Source organism: Delphinapterus leucas, chromosome 9 (assembly GCF_059928025.1).
Source record: "Delphinapterus leucas isolate spDelLeu-1000000601 "Yukka" chromosome 9, BTC_Dleu_Yukka2, whole genome shotgun sequence".
Taxonomy (NCBI): domain Eukaryota; kingdom Metazoa; phylum Chordata; class Mammalia; order Artiodactyla; family Monodontidae; genus Delphinapterus; species Delphinapterus leucas.
In genome coordinates this window covers 105,094,058-105,118,621 of record NC_143137.1, presented here as the reverse complement: position 1 = coordinate 105,118,621, position 24,564 = coordinate 105,094,058, and positions in this window count along the sequence as shown.

Below are 24,564 nucleotides of genomic sequence, written 5' to 3'. Positions count from 1 at the left end.
CTCAACTTGCACATTAAATGCTGAATTTTGAGAAAGGGCATATGTGTTGACTAATTCAGCCAGATCTAGCTTTGCATCATTCTCTCCAATAGCCTGAGAATCTATTCCCACGTGTGTTCTATGTGATCTTACCAATCTCTTTCCTTATTAGACCTTATTCGTGTTCCACTGAGGGTACTCGTGTCTAGTCCACATCATGAGTCAGAGGCTCTTAAGGATGGTGATTGTAAGTATGAGGACAGTCAGGATCCCCTGATGAGGGAACTTACTCAGGTAAACTTGTTACCTGAGCTTCATCAGCACAAGAAAGCCAGTCTTCAGACAAAGGAAATGACCCGGGGTGTCAGGGACTCAAGCTCTCCGCTTGATTCAGTGTCATTCAAACTTCCCATCCATTTCTCAGGTTTTCAATTGTTTCCAGTTAATGCCTCAGTTTTTTCTAAGACTTGGAAAATATTGGGATTCTTTTAAGTCCACTAGGGAGATCTTGTTTTGCTAACTGTGACCAGAGCTAAGAGTTTAAATCCTTGAGCTTATTATTATTTTTTTAACGTAACCTCTCCAGCACAGTTGGAATAGATCAATCTCTGTTCAGTCCTTGTGGTGTCATATAGCTACCTTATTAGTAAAACACAGTAGTCACCTGACCCACAAATCCATCATCATAAAATACTGCTTTATCTCAAGCATGCATGGTTGATAATTTAAATAATTGTGATGCCACTGGTTGCTGGCATCTCATTTTCCAACCACGATGAGGTCATAAGTAGTTAAAATTGAGATGTTAAGCCACCAAATCTCTAAATCTTACCTTAAAGGTCTGTTTTCTGAGATGACTCCTAGGACCCAGATCATGTCAACCAAGGTGTAGCAAGGGAAAACAAAAACAAAAACACACACACCTGTGTTGGAGAGTCAACAAGAGGGAATTTAATAGGAGGAACTGCTTCCCAAGTTATCGGAAAAGATAAAAATGAGACAGCGAGGCAGCCCAGAGATGAACAGTTTAACAGATTAACAATTAAAAAAAACAGTAACTCAAAACCTCTGCCATCCCTAGGGCTGGAAGGGTATATGAAGAAATGGCTTTATCAGGCTCTGGGAGTGGGAGTTAACTGGTGGGGGCTGGGGCAGTAAGGAGGCTGGGGGAAGGTGAGGTGATGTGCAGACATCCCAGGAAGACGTTAAACCACAGGAGAGACAGGGACGCACTGGGAGCCATCCTGGACAGAGAGCGGGCAGAGACAGCCTCTGTCTCTTTCCCTCCAGTCACCACTGATGAAATGTGCCTGAAAACCAGTGGGATAGGGAGCCTGGGAAATGTAATTTTTAGGCCCCAACTCCCTAAATTACAGAATAGAACGGGGAAACTGGATCTGAAAGTCAATGACAAGCAAATAAGCAGTATGTTTCTTTTTATTTCCCACCAAACCCATAGAGCATGGATGAGGAATCAGGGCTGGGCATAGACATTTCTATTCCAGCTATTATCCTCTCTCGGTAAGCACCCACGTGGGCACAGTATTTATTTGTTATTACTGGCTTGAAAGAATGCACATTCATGATCTTACAGTTTTGGAAGGCAAGAATCCAGGCCTGGCTGAACTGGGTCCTCTGTTCGGCTTCAAACAATTAAGGTTGTCTGGGCTGCGTTCCCATCAGAAGCTTGCCCGGGGTTAGGTCCCCTTCCAAGCTCCCTCACTTTGTGGAAGAATTCATCTTCCTGCAGCTGTAGGACTCACGGTGACTTGCTTCTTCAAGGCTGGCGGGAGAAAGCACCTCTCTTCAAGGAAAACCCTGTCCCACTTTAAGGGACTTTCATTCGATTAAGTCAGACCCCTCTACGATGATCTCCCATTTGACTAAAAATCGACTGATTTGTGAGCTTAATCATTGAACATCTGCAAACTCCCTTCACCTTTGCCACATAATATAACCTAAATTCCAAGAATGACTTCCATCATATTCAAAGGTCTTGCCCACACTCAAGGGAGGGTTTACACAGGGTGTGTATGCCAGGGAGCAAGAACCCTAGGGGTCATCTTAGAATTCTGCCTATCACACGTATTCTTTGTATGATCTTCATCATTTTCTACAGATGTAAGTAATCCTTCAGAAATGCTGCCACTGAATTTCTTCCCAGTTCTATCAGCTGGCACTGTTGTCTTTTTTTCAAAGGCAACTTGCAGCCCACAGTCTCAGAGATAATGATCGAGGACCCAGTTCATGGCATGCACAGCTCTAATTTCATTCTACACTCCTTGGTAACAGATGAAGCCGTCAGAATCTAAGAAGTGACTTTGCAATGTACCACAGAGTTATTCAGTTACTGGCAGGAGATTTGCAGTTGAATGATTATTTCCAATGATTGCTGAGTGAAGTCCTCTAAACTCGACATGAGCACAAGGTGTTTTTACAGAATTGGTGGGGGATAGACATTCATCATTTGAATAGTCTGTATGCAACCCCGGGGGAGGGGTTGTGGAGACCTTATTTTGGGAGGCTGTGTAGCACAATGGATATTATAAAAGGTCAAATTTCTGGCCATGATTCTGTGACCATGGCTGGGTGAATTTGAGCCATTTCCTGTATTCCTTGGGTCAACCTCTCCATCAGTAAGTGAATTGATTAAGTCTAAGCTCTGAAGCTCTAACATCCTATGTCTTTAACAAGGTGTCATAGACAAATATCATATGTTATCGCTTATATGTGGACTCTAAAAAAATGGTACAAATGAATTATTTACAAAAGAGGAATAGACTCACAGAGGTATAAAACAAACTTATGGTTATCAAGGGGGGGAAGGGGGGGAAGAGATAAATTGGGAGATTGGGATTGACATATACACACTACTATATATAAAGTAGATAACTACTATATATATAGTAGATAACTATATATAGATATACTATATATATAGTAGATAACTACTACTATATAAAGTAGATAACTAATAAGGACCTACTGTAAAGCACAGGGAACTCTACTCAATACTCTGTAATGGCCTATATGGGACAAGAATCTAAAAAAGAGGGGATATATGTACATGTATAATTGATTCACTTTGCTGTACAGCAGAAACTAACACAACATTGTAAATCAACTATACTCCGATAAAAATAGATTTAAAAAAAGTGTAATAGAATTGTCATTTTGGTGACAGAGTCCAGACTCTGTGTTTATTTTTTAAAAGTGTGATTTTGAGTGACCTGGGTATTGTTAGCTGGAAATAAGAAAAAAAAAACCCTCAAAGAACACAAAACCAAAGGGCTCCACTGACAGGATGGTTGCACAAAGGACCCTCCTGTTTTCACGTGACAAAGTGAATCCCCCCAGTGTGATTTTCACGCCTTTCCTGCCTTCCCCTCCTGCTAAAGAAACAGGAGCCCCACCTTACCTTCTGATTCTCAGAGCTGTCACCTCTCCCTGCTTCTGACTGAAAGCCCAAATCACTGCTTTTTAATCTGACAAACTCTTCCTCCTTTAATGTGGATGCCTGTAGTTTCAGCATCTGTGAAATAGTCCCTACTTTTCCCTTCTCTAGGCTCCAAGCTCTGCTCTGCTTTTATTTTAACAGTTCTGTGGTGTGTTCTCCCTGGATGATGACAGGGGCCCTATTGTATTGATATTGGCTTAAATGGTTGACAATGGCCATATTAGCCTTTACCCCACATTTATGTGTGCCAGAGGCAAGATAAAGGCGTTTTCTCCTGTCTAGTAAACCATGCTTTCAATAATAGAACTTTAAAACTAGGATATTTATTACTTTTAACTAATTATAATTATTTATTTGATTTATGTATTAGAATGTTTATTCCTCCTTAATTTAACGCACACATATATAGCACTTACTGTGTGTCTGGTATTATCCTAAACACTTTACATGTACTAATTTATTTAATCCCTACAATAACCCTATGTGGTCATTGCCATTATTGCCATTTTACAGAAGAGAAAAAGGAGGCACAGCCAGCTTAGGTAAGGCAGACTCCGATGTCTTATGATCAAAACAAGTGTGCTGTTTCCCTCTTTTCAAATGGTCTGTATAGTAAAGCAATTTTAAAAGACAGCAACAACGTATCTTTTCTATTGCATGTCCAACTGAGAGTCATTGCTCTTGAATCAATTATGAGATTCTGGTTTCGAAGTTCAGCCGTACTGCAGAGGGCACTCAGATAAACTGCTGAGGGCAGCCCCAAACGTTGGCTCTCTCCAGATTGCACAAGGAAAGATAACTGAAATTCGAAACCAGTTACTTACAGAACTAAATGAAGAGCCTCTTCTGAGACTACATGACATGGGAATGGGCAGTTACCTTTGTGGCTCTTTTCCTCCAATACTTCCAAGAAAATGTAAAGTCTTTTCAATTCTGCTTTGAAAGAAATATTGCTAATCTTAAATCACCATCCGTGATAGAGGACAGAAATCGCACTTTTCAAGTTTTCTTTTATTTGCATTTAATGGTGTGACAAAGTGTCCGAAACCCCTTTCCCAAGATCTCCTTCTCAAACTGGTGCCTCAGATCAGAAACACACACACACACACACACAAGCAAACACATGTCTGTTTTGAAATCCAGCTGTGTTTGTGATCATGGCAATGGCACTTTCTGGCACAGCGGCAGAGCACTTCTTTGATGACCTAGAACTAGAAAAGATTCAGCACCGGGAAGGCAAAACGAAGTGGGCAACACACTACACAAACAATGAATGGGCATCGACATCAGCGCAGCTCATAGAAGCGATCGGTGTTGGACCTGCAAGAAGCACAAGGTCACGTCTCTGTGGACCCCAATTCTAGAAACAAGCTTATGAGAGGCATTCAACAATACATTCGTTCAGCAAATAAATTTACAAAATGACTTTGCTAATGTAGAGACGAAGACCCAGGGAATTAACTTCCTAATGTCACACAAGTGTGAGACAACAGAGGAGCGGTGAATTGGTCCTCCTGACTTTATGTCTTATGTTCTCTCCAAATCACCATGGTCACTGTTTTCATACAGCGTGGATTCATTCTGGCTTAAAAAGTAATGTGTAACAGGAATAAGTGTTGTGTAACAGGAACAAATATAAAGCTGTAGGTCAATTATACTTCAGAACAAACAGACAAACTCACAGAAAAAGAGATCAGATTTGTGGTTAGCAGAGGTGGGGGTAGGGGTGTAACCAAAAGTGGGGTCCGGCTGCTCACTGCTCAAAAGCCAATAAAGAGGCAAAGTTGGTGGAAAGGAAGGTTTGCTTTATTTCAGAGGCCAGCAACCAGGGGAGGGCAGGCTCCTGTCCAAAGGCCGACTTCCCCCACTGGCAACACGTGGGCAAGACCTTTTATAGACGGAGGGAGGGGGCTACATGCAGAAACAGCACAGTCAGCTCTGACAGGCATCTTGAAACTGGTCATCGGTGGCCTGACCAGCATCATCTTGATTGTTTTAAGTAAGTTAGTCTTCAGTTCCAGGGTTGGTTTGTTCCCATTTCTTTGAGGCCAGTTCTCGGAATTGTGGCGGCTTATGTCATGGCTACAGCCTGGTCATCATGTAGTTCACTTCTTCCATCTGCTCGGGGTTTCAATATCTACGAGACAGCTCACAGGACATGGCTCAGAATATTATCTGTAACCCGTAAGGAGGAACTAAATGTCCTTGACTTTGCCTAATGACTAAACTCTTATTATTTAATCTTGTTAGACTGTTTTCCTTGGTTTCTGCATTTTCTCACTTCTCTGATTAAACTTATTCTTTGGCTAAAGTTTTTCCACAGACAAAAGGCAGGCGGAGAACATGGGGGGCAGGGACCATGGGATCCTGCTCCATTTCAGGGAGATGGAGAATTGGAGGAAGCGGGTCAGAAGGTACAAACTTCCAGTTATGAGTAAGTAATAGGGATGTGATGTACAGCATGACAAGTATAATTAACACTCCTGCACATTATATATGAAGGTTAAGATATTAAATCGTAAAAGTTCTCATCACAAGGAAAATTTTTTTCTGTTTCTTTAATTTTTATATATACATGGGATGATCGATGTTCACTAAACTTATAGTGGTGATCATTTCATGATGTATGTACATCAACTCATTATGCTCTATACCTTAAAATTCTACAGGGCTGTATGTCAATTATATCTCAATAAAACTGGAAGGAAAGTGAAAAAAATAATAAATTAAAAAAAGAGATCTGCAGCCTTGGAGGATCCAGGTAGGAAAGGTGCCATCAAGAAAGCCAGCTGTGTGGGGACTGGAGCCCGATGTCTTGGTCTTAAATGGAGCAGCTGGTCCTAGAGTTTAGCTGATTGTGGTCACACCGGAATATGAGCCCAGATTTGCCAGAACTTCCAGTTTTCAGAGAGAAGCTGGAAATCCAGATTTTTTTTATGAGCAATTTCCCAATTCTTAAATCCAGGAATTCATTCAGCATTGTTTTTGAACCCTGGGTTAGGCCACATAACGATTACAGCCACCAGTTTATGGTTTTATGACGTTGTACATCATAAAATTAAGTTGGCCGGATAAAAAAGGACACCCAAGAAGAAACCTGGCTTGTTGGAATGTCAAAGAGTTGATCTCAAGGCTCATGTATTTTTTTTTTTTTTCGCTGCACCACGAGGCTTGTGGGATCTTAGTATCCTGACCAGAGATTGAACTCCCGCCCTCCGTGGTGAGAGCATGGAGTCCTAACCACTGGACGGCCAGGGAAGTCCCAAGGCTCATGTATTTTGAATCTTCTGTTCTCTTCAACATCAAACACTGCAACCATTCGATGGCTGGGACTTGGTGATACCCACGCAAGTAACCCTAGGCCAAAACACTGTGGAATTTCACCCAATATTTTAATTTTCCCTCTCTTCTGCCCTGATAACTGAGATGGGAGAAGAAAAACCAATCTTTTATTGTTTTGCTTAAAATTTTGCACTTTTTGGGAGTTACCCAAGTTAAACACATATTCACAGAAATATGAAAGACATTATTGGCTGGAATAATGTCTCCTAGCAGAGTGAGAATTCAGAAGGCTGACAGTTCTGGAATTCCCATTCTGTGGTTTCTGAACTGGTCCAAGCTGTTAACCATGTTGAAATATTGGAAGGAGAGGCAACTTCCTGACTGTGTCCAGAGAACATTGTTGGGTCAGAATCACTTGCACTCAGTCCTCCGGTCATGATCTGTGTGCCAAGCATCCTTACCTCTTCCAGTTCTGCAGTCCTCATGCTTTGAGAAGAAGACTAAATCAATCCGCCATCGTGAGGTGCAGGTAAATGAGTCAGCTTGGTGATCGTTTCAGTTGCTTCTACTCCACAGCTGCTCTCCAAATCCCCTGTAATAAGAAGCTGGACTTAAAAATAGTTATAATACAGTAATCTTAGTTGAACTGATAAAATATAAAAGACAGAAACAAATTTTTGTGTAGTTATTTTCTTGACTGCAAGGGTATAACTCCAGCAGAAATAGACCTCCTGGTACAGAGTGGGCACTCAATAAGGAGAAAGGTCTGAGGGTTACAGGAAACACAACATGATATTCTCATGTTTGTGGGAAAAAAGTAATGTGAATTGACCTAATGGTGGAATATAAATCAATTTGGTTATTCTAGGTTTACCTGAAAGAATTTCTGGCATTTATTTTCATGTAAAAATTTCCTGAAGAGTAAAGGTAGTTCTGTTATCATTACTTTAAATTCCTTTGGTGACCCCACCTTACGCCACTCCTAAAAATACTTAACTGCAAGGATGCCTGTGCATGCAGCCTGGGTGGTGGGCAGAAAGGACTGTGGGATAAAACATGTAAACACTAGATTTGAATATGACTTATGAAAGAGATGCGCCTCATTAAGAAATTTCAACAGGAATAAATGAATGTCTTCACAGCATTAATGACATGATCATGTAATTTCTTTCCCTTTGGCTATTGATTTGTTGGATTATTTTGATAGATTTCTTAATTGAAGACTATCAGTGAATTCCAGAGTGATTCCCTAGGTGACCATCATACGCTACATGTCAAATGGGCTTTTAGGACTCTGCCCACACTCTGCCCAGATCCCCTGGGCTCCCATTTGCTGGTTCTGTTCACCCTTCCTCCGGCTTCTGAACAGCCCACCCCTGGAAAGTGTTTTGGGGCCTTGCCCTTGGGCTACTAGAACCTCCTGGAGCCACTTTGTAGATCTACGGAGAGCAGGGTGCCTGCGATTTTACATTCCCCAGAGCAGTCAGTTCCTCACCTGGAGCTGGGACGCATCCCTGGGATGCCAGTAGCCCTGGAGTCTCCCTCTAGGATGTGGCTGAAGCCACTGTGCCTGGGACTCTGCCTGAGCTGTGCCCTTGTTGGCTTCCCTCTCCCCTTTACCTTTCCCTCCTCTTGCACCTGTTTTCCTGGAAGCATTTCCTAAGTAAATCACTGGCCTCAGAATCTGTCCTACTGTTTGCTTCTGGGCAGATGGCCTTAAGTAAGTGCACTAGAGGATTTGGTTTGCTAATGTTAAGCTTTGATTTTAGCTTGAGAATGAATTTTCTGTTGCTGCTGTTACAAAAACAGCCACACGTGTAGTGGAGTAAAGCAGCGGAAATTTACCCTCTTACAGATCTGGTGCACCCTCACATGGGTCTCCATGGCTGCATTCCTTCTGGAGGCTGCAGGGAGAATTCCTTGCCTTTTCCTGCTGTGGTCCTTCCTCCACCTGGAAAGCCCATGGCTCCAGCCCCTGCTTCCCCCGCATCACAGCCCTCCTGCCTGCACCTTTCTTCATGACAATGGGCCACCTGGATGATCCAGGAGCATCTACTCATCTCGAGATCCATACTTTAACCACCTCTGCAAGTCCCTTTTGTCATGTAAGGTGATGTACTCACAGGTCCTGGAGTTAAGATGTAGACACTTTGGAGGGGGTGTTATTCTTCCCACTATAAAGCTATGCTTGTAAGTGAGATTGGCCTATAATTTTTGTGAGTGCTTTGCCCAGTATCAACGTTAGGATAATAGCATTGATTGAAAAAATTATTTTTCTTTAGTCTAAAATTTGTTATATAGCAAAATATGATAATTCCTGGAAACTATGAAAAAATATTGCCTATAAAAAACAAAAGAGATAGACTTGAAAGCTGCTTCTTAAAGTCTTAAAAATATGTATTTTCCCAACTATTTCCAATGTTTTTTTTTTTTTTTTTCTATTGGGTTTTTCTTCCACCATGTGTCAGTTCTGGAAATATATTTTATTAGATTGTTTACACAGTGATTTTCAAATTCATCTGCCTAGCCTTGTATAGGGTGTTGTCTTCACATGGGGTGTTGTCATTTTATGGGGTTTTTTCATTGTATAGTGTTTTGCATTTTATGGAGCGTTGTCATTGCTTGGGAAGCTGTCTGATTTCCTTCTTTCAAATCTTTCCTGGCCCACGCCTCCTAATGCTGGTTCCTCTTTCTTTCTTCTAGATTGTATTCTGTAGGTGAAAGATTATTTGTTAATATGCCTTCACAAGTACCAGCTCTTAGATTTATTGGTTTAGTTCATCTGTTTTCTGATTTATGCGTTTGCTCTTCTGGACATCTCTATGCTTTTATTTAAATTTCCTTGGAGAGATAGGGCAGATGTTTTGAGGGGGAACAGTCGGGTGTTGGAGCACCTCCTTCCCTTTGCTTCAGCACAAAGATGCTCCCACAAGTCTCACTTTCTAGGTTAGCAGCTTCTGACCAGCTCCCACTTGCGTGCAGCCCAGGACTCAGGTTGGTGTCTGGGGCCTGGGGGTGCCCACTGCCCTGATCAAACCTTGCTTCATCTTGCCTGGCTTCTCCTTCCCCGGCAAGGTGTCCGGCCTGGGCCAGGGACCGGCATCTGTCCTGAGTCTGCAGGTGCCCATCTATCTGCGAAAGCTTCTGACTCTCTGCCTCACTGGTCTTATTGATTTGCCAGGCTAGTTACTAAACTCAGCTTTTCCTTTTCCTTTTTTTTTAAACTTCGGAAGGAACTCTTCCCTTTCTTGTTGGCTAAGAATTTTGAACGAAAATTGAACTTTATCAAAAGCTTTTAATCTGTCTCTTAAGATGGTCATATATTTTTTCCACTTAGATGAAATAATATTTTAACATTGACTGAAGATTGAATTGCCAGAATAAAGACAACTTGGTCATTATATGGTTTCTTTTTATTTTTGCTGGATTTAGTTTGCTAATATTTTGTTTAGAATGTATGCATCTTTATTTATAAAGGAGATGAGTTGTAAGTTCACTTTTGTTGGAGAATGTATGCCTTTATACTTTTTTCCCCCAGTTTTCTCTAAGTGTTGTTATAGATTGAAATATTTCTTTATTGAATATCTGATACTCTTTGCCAATGACACCGCACAGTGCTAGAGTTTCACTGTGGGAAGATTTTTGATTACTGATTCTAGTTCTTTAATAGTTAGAGGATTTCCCAAGTTACCTATTTCTCTTTGAATCAATTACTTTTATTTTTTTTTTCATTACAGGTAAAATTTAGAATGATTGCCATAAGGTTATTCATAAATCCTTTTACTATCTGTCTAATATATGCAGAATCAATAGCAATCTTTCTTTTTCCATTCTTTATATTGGTTATCTTTGCCCCCCTCTTTCCTTTTTCCTGCTCAGTCTGCTAAAAATATGTTACTATTCTTTTCAAAGAACTTAATTTTGGCCTTATTTACCATCTCTTTATGCTCATTTTCTATTTCATTAATAGCTACTCATCTGTTTAATAATATCTCCTTACTTATTGAGCTTTGTTTTGTTGTTTTTATTTTTTAAATTATCCTTTTGTGAGAGATGCTTCACTCAGAGACTTATAGGTTTTCTTCCCTTATTTTTTTCTAATAAAGTCACGTAAGATTCTAAAGTTCCTTCTAGTTGAGGCTTTAGTTGCAAACAATTTTGAGATGTATTATTTTTATTATCTTTTGTTTCACAGCTGTTTACATTTTTTTATATTAGTTCTTTGACTATGTGTTATCTATAATTATGGATTCAATCTTTTGAATATAAGAATTTCTAGTTATTTCTCTTTTATTGATTTCTAATTGCATTGTGCTAAGGAGATACAGTCTGTAGTATTTAATTCTATAAAATTTAATTATAAAATAAGTAGTCTTATTTTGTTGATGTCATATATTCTATGTGTATTTTTCAATAATTGAATTGAATTTATTTTATTTTTTATGATGCTTGGTCAAGTTTACTCAGATCTCCTGTGTACTTTGTTGTACCTCTTCCTCAGAAGTGTGTTTTAAAACTACCATTATGTTATATTTTTCTAGCAAACTGAATGTTTTATCAGTAGAATGTGGTCATCCTAACACTTGTGATTATTTTTGGCATTAAAACATTGGATAACATGCCACATTTTCTTTTTATGTTATTTTCTTTTCTTTTATAGTTTACATGTATGTTTTTATTTCTTTTCTTTTTTTCACAACTTTATTGGAGTATAAATGCTTTACAGTGTTGTGTTAGTTTCTCCTGTATAACAAAGTGAATCAGCTACATGTATATATATATATATATATCTTCACATATCCCATGCCTCTTGAGCCTCCCTCCCACCCTCCCTATCCCATCCCTCTAGGTCGCCACAAAGCATCCAGTTGATCTCTTTGTGCTAAGCAGCAGCTTCTCACTAGCCACCCATTTTGCATTGTGTATATATGTGTAGTGTGTAGTGTATATATGTCAGTGCTACTCTCGCACTTCATCCCAGCTTCCATTTCCTTCACTGTGCCTTCAAGTCCATTCTTTACATCTGTGTCTTTATTCCTGCCCTGTCACTAGGTTCACCAGTACCACTTTTTAAAATTCCATACATATGTGTTAGCATATGGTATTTGTTTTTCTCTTTCTAACTTGCTTGACTCTGTATGACAGACTCTAGGTCCATCCACCCCACGACAAATAACTCAATTTCGTTCCTTTTTATGGCTGAGTAATATTCCATTCTTTATCCATTCATCTGTTGATGGGGATTCAGTTTGCTTCCATGTCCTGGCTATTGTAAATAGTGCTGCAATGAACATTGTAGTACATGTATCTTTTTGAATTATGGTTTTCTCAGGATATATGCCCAGGAGGGGGATTGCTGTGTCATATGGTAGTTTTATTTTTAGTTTTTTTAAGGAACGTCCATAGTGTTCTCCATAGTGGCTGTATCAATTTTCATTCCCACCAATAGTGCAGGAGAGTTCCCTTTTCTCCACACCCTCTCCAGAATTAATTGTTTCTAGATTTTTTGATGATGGCCATTCTGACGGGTGTGAGGTGATACCTCATTGTAGTTTTGATTTGCATTTCTCTAATGATTACTGATGTTGAGCATCTTTTGATGTATTTGTTGGCCATCTGTATGTCTTCTTTGGAGAAATGTCTATTTGGATCTTCTGTCCCATTTATAGATTGGGTTGTTTGTTTTTCTGATATTGAGCTGCACAAGCTGCTTGTATATTTTGGAGATTAATCTTTTGTCCATTTATTCATTTGCAAATATTTTCTCCCATTATGAGGGTTGTCTTTTGTCTTGTTTACGGTTTCCTTTTCTGTGCAAAAGCTTTTAAGTTTCATTAGGTCCCATTTGTTTATTTTTGTTTTTATTTCCCTTACTCTAGGAGGTGGGTCAAAAAGGATCCTGCTATGATTTATGTCACAGAGTGTTCTGCCTATGTTTTCCTCTAAGATTTTTATAATGTCTGGGTTACATTTAGGTCTTTAATCCATTTTGTGTTTATTTTTGTGTATGGTGTTAAGATGTGTTCTAATTTCATTCTTTTACGTGTATTTATCTATTTTTCCCAGCACCACTTATTGAAGAGGTGTCTTTTCTCCACTGTATATTCTTGCCTCCTTTGTGAAAGATAAGGTGACCATATGTGCATGGGTTTATCTCTGGGCTTTCTATCATATTCCATTGATCTATATTTCTGTTTTGTGCCAGTACCATGCTGTCTTGATTATTGTAGCTTTGTAGTATGGTCTGAGCTCTGAGACCCTAATTCCTCCAGCTCTGTTTTTCTTTCTCAAGATTGCTTTGGCTATTCGGGGTCTTTTGTGTTTCCATACAAATTGTAAAATTTCTTGTTCTAGTCCTGTGAAAAATGCCATTGGTAATTTGATACGGATTGCATTGAACCTGTAGATTGCTTTGAGTAATATAGCCATTTTCACAATATTGATTCTTCAATCCAGGATCATGGTATATCTCTCCATTTGTTTATGTTATCTTTGATTTTCATGAGTGTTTTATAGTTTTCTGAGCATAGGTCTTTTGCCTCCTTAGGTAGGTTTATTCCTAGCTATTTTATTCTTTTTGTTGCCATAATAAATAGGATTGTTTCCTTAATTTCTGTTTCTGATCTTTCATTGTTAGTGTATAGGAATGCAAGAGATTTCTGTGCATTAATTTTGTATCCTGCAACTTTACCAAATTCATTGATTAGTTCCAGTAGTTGTCTGGTGGCATCTTTAGGATTTTCTATGTAGAGTATAATGTCATCAGCAAACAGTGACAGTTTTACAACTTCTCTTCCAATTTGCGTTCCTTATGTATCTTTTTCTTCTCTGATTGCTGTGGCTAGGACTCCTCATACTGTGTTGAATAAGAGTGGTGAGAGTGGACCTCCTTGACTTGTTCCTGATCTTAGAGGAAATGCTTTCAGTTTTTCACCATTGAGAATATTTGCTGTGGGTTTGTCATCTATGGCTTTTATTATGTTGATGTAGTTCCCCTCTATGCTCACTTTCTGGAGGGTTTTTATCATAAATGGATGTCGAATTTTGTCAAAAGCTTTTTCTGCCTCTATTGAGATGATCATATGGTTTTTATCCTTCAGTTTGTTAATATGGTGTATTGCATTGATTATTTTGCCTATATTGAAGAATCCTTGCATCCCTGGGATAAATCCCACTTGATCATGGTGTATGATCCCTTTAATGTGCTATTGGATTCTGTTTGTAGTATTTTGTTGAGGATTTTTGCGTCTATGTTCATCAGTGATACTGGTCTATATATATACATTTTTTGTGATCTTTGTCTGGCTTTATTCAGGGTGATGGTGGCCTTGTAGAACAAGTTTGGGAGTGTTCCTCCCTCCATAATTTTTTGAAAGAGTTTGAGAAGGGTAGGTGTTAACTCTTCTCTAAATGTTTTATAGAATTCAACTGTGAAGCCATCTGGTCCTCAGCTTTTGTTTGTTGGAAGATTTTTAATCACAGTTTCAATTTCAGTGCTTGTGATTGGCTTGTTAATATTTTCTATTTCTTCCTGGTTCAGTCTTGGAAGGTTGGGCTTTTCCATGAATTTTTCCATTTTTTCCACATTGTCCATTTTATTGGCATATATTTGCTTGAGTAGTCTCTTATGATCTTTTGTATTTCTGTGGTGTCAGTTCTAATCCTTCCTTTTTCATTTCTAATTTTATTGATTTGGGTCCTCTCCCTTTTTTTCTTGATGAGTCTGGCTAAAGGTTTATCAATTTTGTTTATCTTCTCAAAGAACCAGCTCTTAGTTTTATTGATCTTTGGTATTGTTTTCTTTGTTTGTATTTCATTTATCTCTGCTCTGACCTTTATGATTTCTTTCCTTTCATTAACTTTGGGTTTTCTTTGTTCTTCTTTATGTAGTTGCTTTAGGTGTAAAGTTAGATTGTTTATTTGAGATTTTTCTTGTTTCTTGGTGTGAGTTTGAATTGCTATGAGCTTCTCTCTTGGAACTGCTTTTGCTGCATCCCATAGGTTTTGGATCATTGTGTTTTCATTGTCCTTTGTTTCTAGGTTTCTTTTCTTTTTTTTTTTTTTTTTTGCGGTATGCGGGTCTCTCACTGTTGTGGCCTCTTGTGTTGCAGAGCACAGGCTCTGGATGCGCAAGCTCAGTGGCCATGGCTCACAGGCCCAGCCACTCCGTGGCATGTGGGGTCTTCCCAGACCGGGGCACGAACCCGTGTCCCCTGCATTGGCAGGCGGACTCTCAAACACTGCGCCACCAGGGAAGCCCTGTTTCTAGGTTTTTAAAAAATTTATTCTTTGATTTCTTCAGTGATCTTTTGGTTATTTAGCACTGCACTGTTTAGCTGCAATGTATTTGTGTTTTTTACTGTTTTTTCTTTTCTTTTTTTCCTATAAATGATTTCTAATCTCATAATTTTGTGGCCAGAAAAGGTGCTTGATAAGATTTCAGTTTTCTTATATTTTCCCTGGTTTGATTTGTCACCCAAGATGTGATATATTCTGGAGAACGTATTGTGTGCACTTGAGAAGAAAGTGTATTCTTCTGCTTTTGGGTGGAATGTCTTAAAAATATCAATTAAGTCTATCTGGTCTATTGTGTCACTTAAAGCTTATGTTTTCTTATTTATTTTCTGTCTGGATGATCTGTCTATTGGTGTAAGTTGGGTGTTAACCTCCCCCACTATTACTGTGTTACTGTTGATTTCCTCTTTCATGGCTGTTAGCATTTGCCTCATATATTGAGGTGCTCCTGCATTGGGAGAATATGTATTTACCATTGTTATGTTTTCTTCTTGGATTGATCCATTGATCATTATGTAGTGTCCTTCCTTATCGCTTGTAACAGTCTTTATTTTACAGTCTATTTTATCTGATATGAGTATTGCTACTCCAGCTTTCTTTTGATTTCCATTTGCATGGACTATCTTTTTTCTATCCCCTTACTTTCATTCTGTATGTGTTCTTAGTTCTGAAGTGGGTTTCTTGTAGACACCATATATAGGGGTATTGTTTTTGTATCTATTCAGCCAGTCAGTGTCTTTTGGTAGCATTTAATCCATTTACATTCAAGGTGATTATCAATATGTATGTTCTTGTTACCATTTTCATAATTGATTTGGTTTTTTTTTGTGGGTCTTTGCCTTCTCTTGTGTTTCCTGCCTAGAGAAGTTCCTTTAGCATTTGTTGTAAAGTTGGTTTGGTGGTGCTGAACTCTTGTAGCTTTTGCTTGTCTGTAAAGCATTTGATTTCTCCACCAAATCTGATTGAGATCCTTGCTGGGTAGAGTAATCTTGGTTGTAGGTTTTTCCCTTTCATCACTTTAAATATGTCCTGCCACTCCTTTGTGACCGGCAGAGTTTCTGCTGAATGATCAGCAGTTAATCTTATGGGGATTCCCTTGTATGTTATTTGTTGCTTTTCCCTTGCTGCTTTTAATATTTTTTCTTTGTATTTAATTTTTGATAGTTTGAGTATTATGTGTCTTGGTGTGTTTCTCTTTGGGTTTATCCTGTATGGGACTCTCTGTGCTTCCTGGACTTGATCAACTATTTCCTTTCCCATGTTAGGGAAGTTTTTGACTATAATCTCTTCAAATATTTTCTCAGACCCTTTCTTTTTCTCTTCTTCTTCTGGGACCCCTATAATTTGAATGCTGTTGTGTTTAGTGTTGTCCCAGAGGTCTCTGAGGCTGTCCTCAATTCTTTTCATTCTTTTTTCTTTATTGTGCTCCTCAGCAGTTATTTCCACGCTTTTATATTCCAGCTCACTTCTTCACTCTTCTGCCTCAGTTATTCTGCTATTGATCCCTTCTAGAGTATTTTTAATTTAATTTATTGTGTTGTTCATCACTGTTTGTTTGCTCTTTAGTTCTTCTAGATCCTTATCAAATGTTTCTTGTATTTTCTCCATTCTGTTTCTGAGATTTTGGATCATCTTTACTATCATTACTCTGAATTCTTTTTCAGGTATGTTGCCTATTTTTTCTTCATTTATTTGGTCTTGTAGGTTTTTACTTTGCTTCATCTGTAACATATTTTTTTGTCATTTCAGTTTTTTTGTTTTTGATGGGTGGGGTTGTATTCCTGTCTTACTGGTTGTTTGGCCTGAGTTTTCAGGCAGTTGGGTAGAGCCATGTCTTGATGCCAAGATGAGGACCTCCAGGTGGCTCCACTCCAATTAATATTCCTGGGGTCTGAGGTTCTCTGTTAGTTCAGCGGTTTGGACTCAGCACTCCCACCAGACGTCTGGCCTGGGAACAAAAGTCCTGCAAGGTGTGTGGTGTGGCAAAAAAAAAAAAAAAAGGAGCAGTACAATAACAAATAAAAAATAAAATAAAATTAGAAAGATAAAATATATATTAGGAAAAATAAAAATGTAATTGAAACAACTGGTCGCTGGGGGTTCCTCCCATCCCCTTGTGTGTCCATGGTCCCCCACTGGTGTCTGGTAAGTGCCCTAATTGTGTAGAGACATGAATTGTGTGTCATCCTAGTCCGCCATCTTGGCTCCTATGTTATTTTCAACTAAATTATTCTTATATATTATTTGGGACTGATGGTAATTAGATTGGCTTCAGAAGGATACTGTGTCATGTTCTTTTTAAAAATCATCTCTTTCTTTCACCACCGAAAACAAAAATTAAAAGTATCATAAATTTCTTTTGTTTCATTTTATTTTATTTACTGTGTTCATATTTTATACACATTGCTTGAAAACAATATATAGTTGTATTTCAACTCCAATCTGACAGTCTTCATATTTCCATTAGAACTTCTAGTCCAATTATATTTGCTGTAATTATTGATATATTTGAGTTTTTACTCATTAATCTATCTTTTTATTCTTCTTTATGTTTTTCTCTCCTTTGTTGCCTTCTTTTAGACTGATTATTTTTAAATATTTTATCTCCCCTGTATTATTAGTATTGAGAAGCATGCAGGAGTAACCAAGAAGGGCCCTACAGGGCCTTCCTGGAACAAAGCCTGCATGTCCTCCACCTGTCTCTTTTTTGTAGAAAAACTTTAGCCTCCTAGACCTTCTCCAAGTTCAAAAGAGCAAATTTAATCAGAGAATTGAGAAAATGCAGAAACAAAGAAAAATAATCAAGCAAGATAAAATAATAATAATTTTTCCATTAAACAAAGTCAAGGACCTTTAGTTCCTCCCTAAGGGCTATAGAAAATATTCTGAGCCATGTCCTTTGAGCTGTTTTGCAGATACTGAAGCCCCCACCAGGTGGAAGAATTTAACTTTTTGCTGCCCAGAAGCACGTAGACCCCAGACTGGTTGGAACCAGAAGGTTGATGATGCCAACTCCCAATTACCTCACCACCAACCAATCAGAAGAATGTCCACAAGCTGATCATGCACCCATAACACCCCTCCCCCATCCTCTCTTTAAAAACATTTCCCTGGAAGCCAGCAGGGAGTTCAGGTCTCTTGAGTTTTAGCTGCCAGTGCTTCCTGTTTGTCACTTGCAATAAACTCTGCACTTCCCTCCATTACAACCTGGAGTCAGTAGATTGGCTTTACTGCCAGCATGTGAGTGGACTGAAGTTTTGTTTGTAAGTAAGAGTTACTTTATAAATTTAATATTCATACTTAGTTATAACCTCAGATAATACCTTTATGCTCTTCCTAGATAATAAAAGCACTTCAAATTATAGGTTATTATCTTGATTAGATCTTAGGTATGTTTAAGGAAATATTTCATCTCCCAAAGCAGTATTATTTTTTGTATTTTATTCATCAATATTCATTTGGATTTACTCACGTATTTTTCACTTTCTCTGTTGCTTGTCATTTTTGCCTCCAAGGTAATTCTCCTGGGCTCACTTTTCTTTTGTCTAAGTGTGTCCTTAAGGTTTAGAATTACCTGGAGGGAGTGCATTAGCTAGGCAGTACCAAACTCAGTTTAGTTATAAATCAAATGTGAATATTGGTAGCATCACATTGTTAACTTTTTTCTCACTGCTGTCCTGTCTGATACTGACCACGTGGCTTCACCTGGGCCAGTTTTGCCTGTGTTGCATCCCAGGGATCTGGGTTCATCACATGACATGAATATCCACCTCCACAGGGGAGAAGACAGTGTGGGTTATTATTTTTCCAGTACTGTGGCCAGGTCTGTCCAGAAACCATGCATATCACTCCTGGCCACGTTTCATGGGTCAGACCCCCATTATATGACCCCAGATATGCACAGGAAAGCAGGATACACAGATGTCCTACATAATCTAGGAAGTGGAAGTAGGACCTGTGTGCCTCCAGACAGGCTCTGCACTGTGGGAATGTGCTGGAGGAAAAAAAATCTCTATTTTATCTGAAAATGCTGAGGCTACAGAAGTGAATAAAAAAGATAAAAATCTCTGCCCTCATGAGGCTTACATTCTCACATGGGGAGGAGGATAATTAACAAACTATCGATGGATAAATAAATAGCATAGTTGGTGAGTATCATGGAAAACAACAACAGCAGAATCATAGACTAGACAGTACCGGAGTCATGGGCTTACAACTGAGCTGCACCGGTCAGTATGGCCTTACTGAGAAAGTATATTTTATTATATATTCAGAGGCATTTGGAGGGTGAGAATGAGCATACCTGGATGCAAAGCAAATACAAGACCCCAGGAACAGCAAAGCTGGAGCAGAGTGAGAGGAAGGTAGGGATTTGGAAAATGCAGCAGGAGAGAAGGTGGGGAGAGGTCATCAAGGGCCTTGGAGAATTTGGTAAGTAATTTTGCTTTAGAAAAATAATAAATGACTAAGGAGTAGATATTAAAAGTCTCATCACAATAAAACAAATTCATAATTCTGTGTGGTGATGGATGTTAGCTAGATTATTATGGTGATTATTTTGCAATATACACAGTATTGAATCACAATGTTATATACCTGCAACCAACATAATGTTATATGTCAATTATACATCAGTACAAAATAATTAGGCTTTTACGTGGACTAAAATATGTAGCTACTGGTTGTGTTGAGTAGAAGTTTAATATAATGTGATGTCTCTTTTCATGATAGATTTTTGCTGCTGTCTTGCCAACAGTGGGTAGTGGAAAAGGAGTAATTGATCAAGGGTGGAATTAGGGAGGTGTGATGCTGGCTTAGAACAGGGTGCCAATGGTGGGGGTACTAAAAAGTGACAGAGTTCTAGATAGTTTTTGATACTGGATATTTTGTGGTTAAAAACAGAGAAGAAAATTATGGCTCCCAATGTTTTTGGCTTGAACACCAGACAGAGTTACCACTAACGGAGATGAGGATCTCAGTGTTGGACATGTTAAATTCATGGGTTCTATTACAGATCCATGTGAAATGTTGGCTCTGATACTGGACATGCAATTCTGGACATTAAGGGAATCCACGCTGGAGACAAGTATGTAGAAGTCATTGCTGTGTAGAAGGAAGACATTTACACGTGAGGCCACATGGGACCATACAGGGAATAATGTAGAAATTGACAGTAAGAAGCCTTGGGGATTGAGCCCCATGACACACCACTGTGAAAAGGCTGAAGGAAAGGATGATGGCCAGCAAAGCAACCTGAGAAGGAGTGACGAGTGAGAAAATTAGAAAAGCAAGCCTTCAAGTACAGTGCTCTGGAAGCCACGTGAAAATAATCCACCAACAAGGAAAGGAAAAATCCCCTGTGTCAAATGGGATCCGACCAAGACTTGACTCAGGAGTTAGCAGGTGCCAGTTGGTGCCTTCACAAGTGCAGTGTCTGGGGAAAGGGGAGTGGATGTAAGACAGGATGGGGATGGGGGTGCAGACAAGTCAGAAAACTCTCCATAACGAGAGTAGAGGAGCATGGTCATAGCCGGAGTGTAATCGAGATTTTGCGCGTTGTGGTTTTAAAAGAACAGGTAAATGAAAACATACTTGCATCCTGATGTGCGTGATCCAGTAACACTGTAAACACTGCTGCTTCTGGGATTAGACGGGGAAGGTGCCCCAGGGATGCTTCGGAATGGGGAAAAGAGGGGTGATGTGTGAGCTTGGGTCTGAGGTTGAGTCAGTGGCAGTTGCATTGGAGCATTTCCCCTGGTAGCCGGTGAAGGAAGACTGCCTGCTTAGAGATGCTAGGGGTAGAAGGTTGTGGAGGTTTTCTGTCAAAAGCTTCTATTTTCCCAGTGAAACAAAAAGCATCGTCATGAGCTGAGAGAGAGCCTGGGGTCAGGGAGGATTGAGATCATGAGTAATGAGAGAGTTGTTTTGGAGAGTGAGAAGAGGAATTGACCAGTGAAAAGTGGAAGTCACAGTCTGTGCAGGGGTGGAGGTGAGGAGTCAGATGCAACTTGAATTGAGAATTTGGCATCTAAGAATGAAGAGGTCGGGGTGCTGGATTGGACCAATTATCGATAAATAGAGAAGACTCATGTTCTTTGGCTCCATTAATACTTTATATCTTCATTTTTCTCTTATTTGATAAGGACTTCCTTATGAAAGGACCATATGAAAATATGAAAGGACCATTCTTTCATTTTTGCTTTTTATTTTTATGCATTTCACTATATTTTCATTTTTTTAGCATTTTGGGTCGTTTGGTTTTATAAGACATGTCTCTTACAAATAGCACAGAACAGGTGGTGATGCACTCTTTCTTTAACACTTTTATTGGAGTATAATTGCTTTACAATGGTGTGTTAGTTTCTGCTTTATAGCAAAGTGAATCAGCTACACATATACATATGTTCCCATATCTCTTCCCTCTTGCATCTCCCTCCCTCCCACCCTCCCTATCCCACCCCTCTAGATGGTCAAAAAGCACCGAGCTGATCTCCCTGTGCTATGCGGCTGCTTCCCACTAGTTCTATATTTTATGTTTAGTAATGTATATATGTCCATGCCTCTCTCTTGTTTTGTCACAGCTTACCCTTCCCCCTTCCCATATCCTCAAGTCCATTCTCTTAGTAGGTCTGTGTCTTTATTCCTGTCTTACTGGATCCTTTTTTTTTTAAATCAAACACAGTGATGTTTCTGATTTTGAAAGCCCATCCCAAGTTTAACAGTTTGAAATATCCTCTTAGTCTTTTCAAGATGCATTGCATTAGCATGAACTGCATTTTAAAATGTGCCTTTTTATCTCACCTGCTTTCTACCCTTTGCTCACCTTTTATTCATGATATGTTGGCAAAGGACGGTTTTAGTAATTTATATTTTCAGACAAAGGCTGGATATTGCCTTTAACAAATTAGATATTGCACTATAGCATGGCAGCAGCCACCGTTGGAATGCATTGTGAGGACAAGGGTACATATTTAGGATTATTTTCTGGGTTCCTGTATCAGACTTTAAGTTGTTTTAGACCAGGAAATCACAAAGTACATTTTTTATCGTGTTATTTTTTTTCTTTTAGTTTGAATGCACAAAATTTGAATGGACACACACACACACACACACACACACACACACGCTTTAGGGATTATATTAAAATGAGCCTCAAACACAAGCAGGAAATGACCTTGCTGCTGAAACTCCTGCCTGCCCTCTTTGTTCGTATCTCCCTGTCCTCCCACAGAGAGAAACACTGTCCTACATTCTATCTTAAGTATCCCCCTGCTTTTCTTTGTTCTCCTTACCCCACCAGCAATACGTGCATCTCTAAGCAATATATTGTTTAGTTTTAGCAGGGTTTGGGCTTCATCCAAAGGAATCATACTGTGTGCATTATTCTGAAACTTCTTTTTTTTTTTTTTTTTTTTTTACCAAACCTGTTTTGGAGATCCTTTTTCACATGTGTCAGACACACAATTTGTCTTAGAAAGGAACAATTTAAAAATTGATTGGTAGTGGAATCACCCACTTCCAACTAAATGGACAATCCATATTGCTGGGAAAATTACCAAATGGGATAAAAGCTCCAATTATACCTGGTTGAATAACAGCTTTTAACAGTGCTCAGGGCACAGGTGGCCTGGATTTCTGGAAGCTTCAGTCTTGTGGGTTTAAAGTTCTATCCAAGGGCTTCAGCCACTGGAGGTCCCACCTCACCTGTCTGTGCTGTGCATGATCCTCGCTCCCGACCACCCACGCTGGCAGATGAAGTTGGACCCTCAGGCTGCCTTCTTGATGCGAACACACGTGTGTTAGTCAGGGTTCTCCAGGGAGACAGAACCTATGGAGAGTGAATATACATGTGTGTGCATTTATATATACTATAAAGAGATTTATTATAAGGGGTTGGCTCACGTGATTTTGGAGGCTGCCATGTCCAAGTCTGCAGTGTGTCCATGGCCTCAAGACGCAGGAGAACCGATGGTGCAGGTGAAGTTCAAGGCCGGCTGGCCACTGTGCAGTGGTGCGGAGGCCAGTCTTTTTGTTCTATTCGGGCCTTCAACTGATCAGACGAGGCCCACCCACCTTCTGGAGAGTGATCTGCCTACTCAAAGTTCACCAATTCAAATGTCAGTCTTGTCCAAAGACACCCTCCAAGTTGGCACATAAAATTAACCATCACAATGTGCAAGGGCAGGAATTCAGGTTTTGAAATGCTTACTTGAAATTCTCATCTTCTGCCGATCTACAGCTCTAGTTCAGCCCTGTGCCACCTCCCTGATGCCTTCCCTGTATCCACTGCCTGCTCTTGCCTGTACTTTGGAATGCTGTCAACACAGTCCTCTCCAGTGAGGCTCAATGATTTTAGGCCAGACAATGAGTCTCGTCTCCTTGTGCATCCCGGGGCCTCAGTGTGCGTGGCCTGGGACAGGCGTGCAGCCATTGCCAGCGGAATGCAAACCAGCACAGCCTTGGTAGAGTACACAGTGCATCCCAGTGCTAATTAAGTAGAGCTACTGAATTGAAATAGTCCTGTTTCATAGAGCATTCTGGAAGAAAAGGCTGTTTTCTTCTCTTTTCCTTTCTGGAATTAAGAGCTTGATTAAGTGTCTGGAATGATCTACCCAATTCAGATCCTGTCTGTGAATAACACGGCTGGACAAGGACTTCTCTAAAGTGCATCTTTATAAAAAGGGCAAAGGGATTTTCATCCATGACAGACATCAAACTCCCAAATAGAATTCTTTGTGCTTTACTTGTCAGTGACCTAGGCTGGACTCCAGACCAGCTGCATCCCTGTGCACTCCAACCCTCCCACCAAGGAGTCTACCAGGACCACGGTGGCACAGAGGGGTCTGTCTCACCTGTCCCTATTCTCCTGATTCTGCCCCTGGCCCCTCACGTACTACCTGACTCCAGGCTCTGGGATGTCCACTTCCATCTCACAAGGCTATGTAGCTAACTGCACGGTTTCCAGGCTGTGTTTATATATGTTAGGCAGCCTGTGCTTGGTCGTGGGTGTTTCCAGGGTTAACCCTGTACCCCCTGCCCTCTCCCGCAGCCTCCCTCATCCCAGACTCAGCCCTAGAGGCCTCCAGCATCTCAATCCGAGGGTGGCCTATGTCTCCACACTCCGGCCAACTTAGCACCGTGACTGCAGCATCCTCTGTGTCAGGTAGAGTTTTCTTCATCAGCCGTGGATGCAATAGGGGCATCAAAACACCCCTGGGCATGGAGAACAATTTAGTTTAAATTTGTGAGGGAGGACTGTTGACCTTGCCGTGAAGGTGATGGAAAAGAGGAGATGTCAGGACGGCTGGTTCACCTCACAGAGCTCGTGAACGGTGATGTAAGCTGGTATACAGGATGGATCAACCACAAGTTCCTGCTGTACAGTAGAAATTCATGCAACATTGTAAATCAACTATACTTCCATAAGCAAACAAACAAACAAAAAAAACCAGTGGGGCCACAGTTCAAATCCAGATCCGCTCTGAGGTAGACAGGAGGATGGGTCCCTGGGCTCCAGAAGATTGCATTGTATCACCTCATGTCCTCCTGTA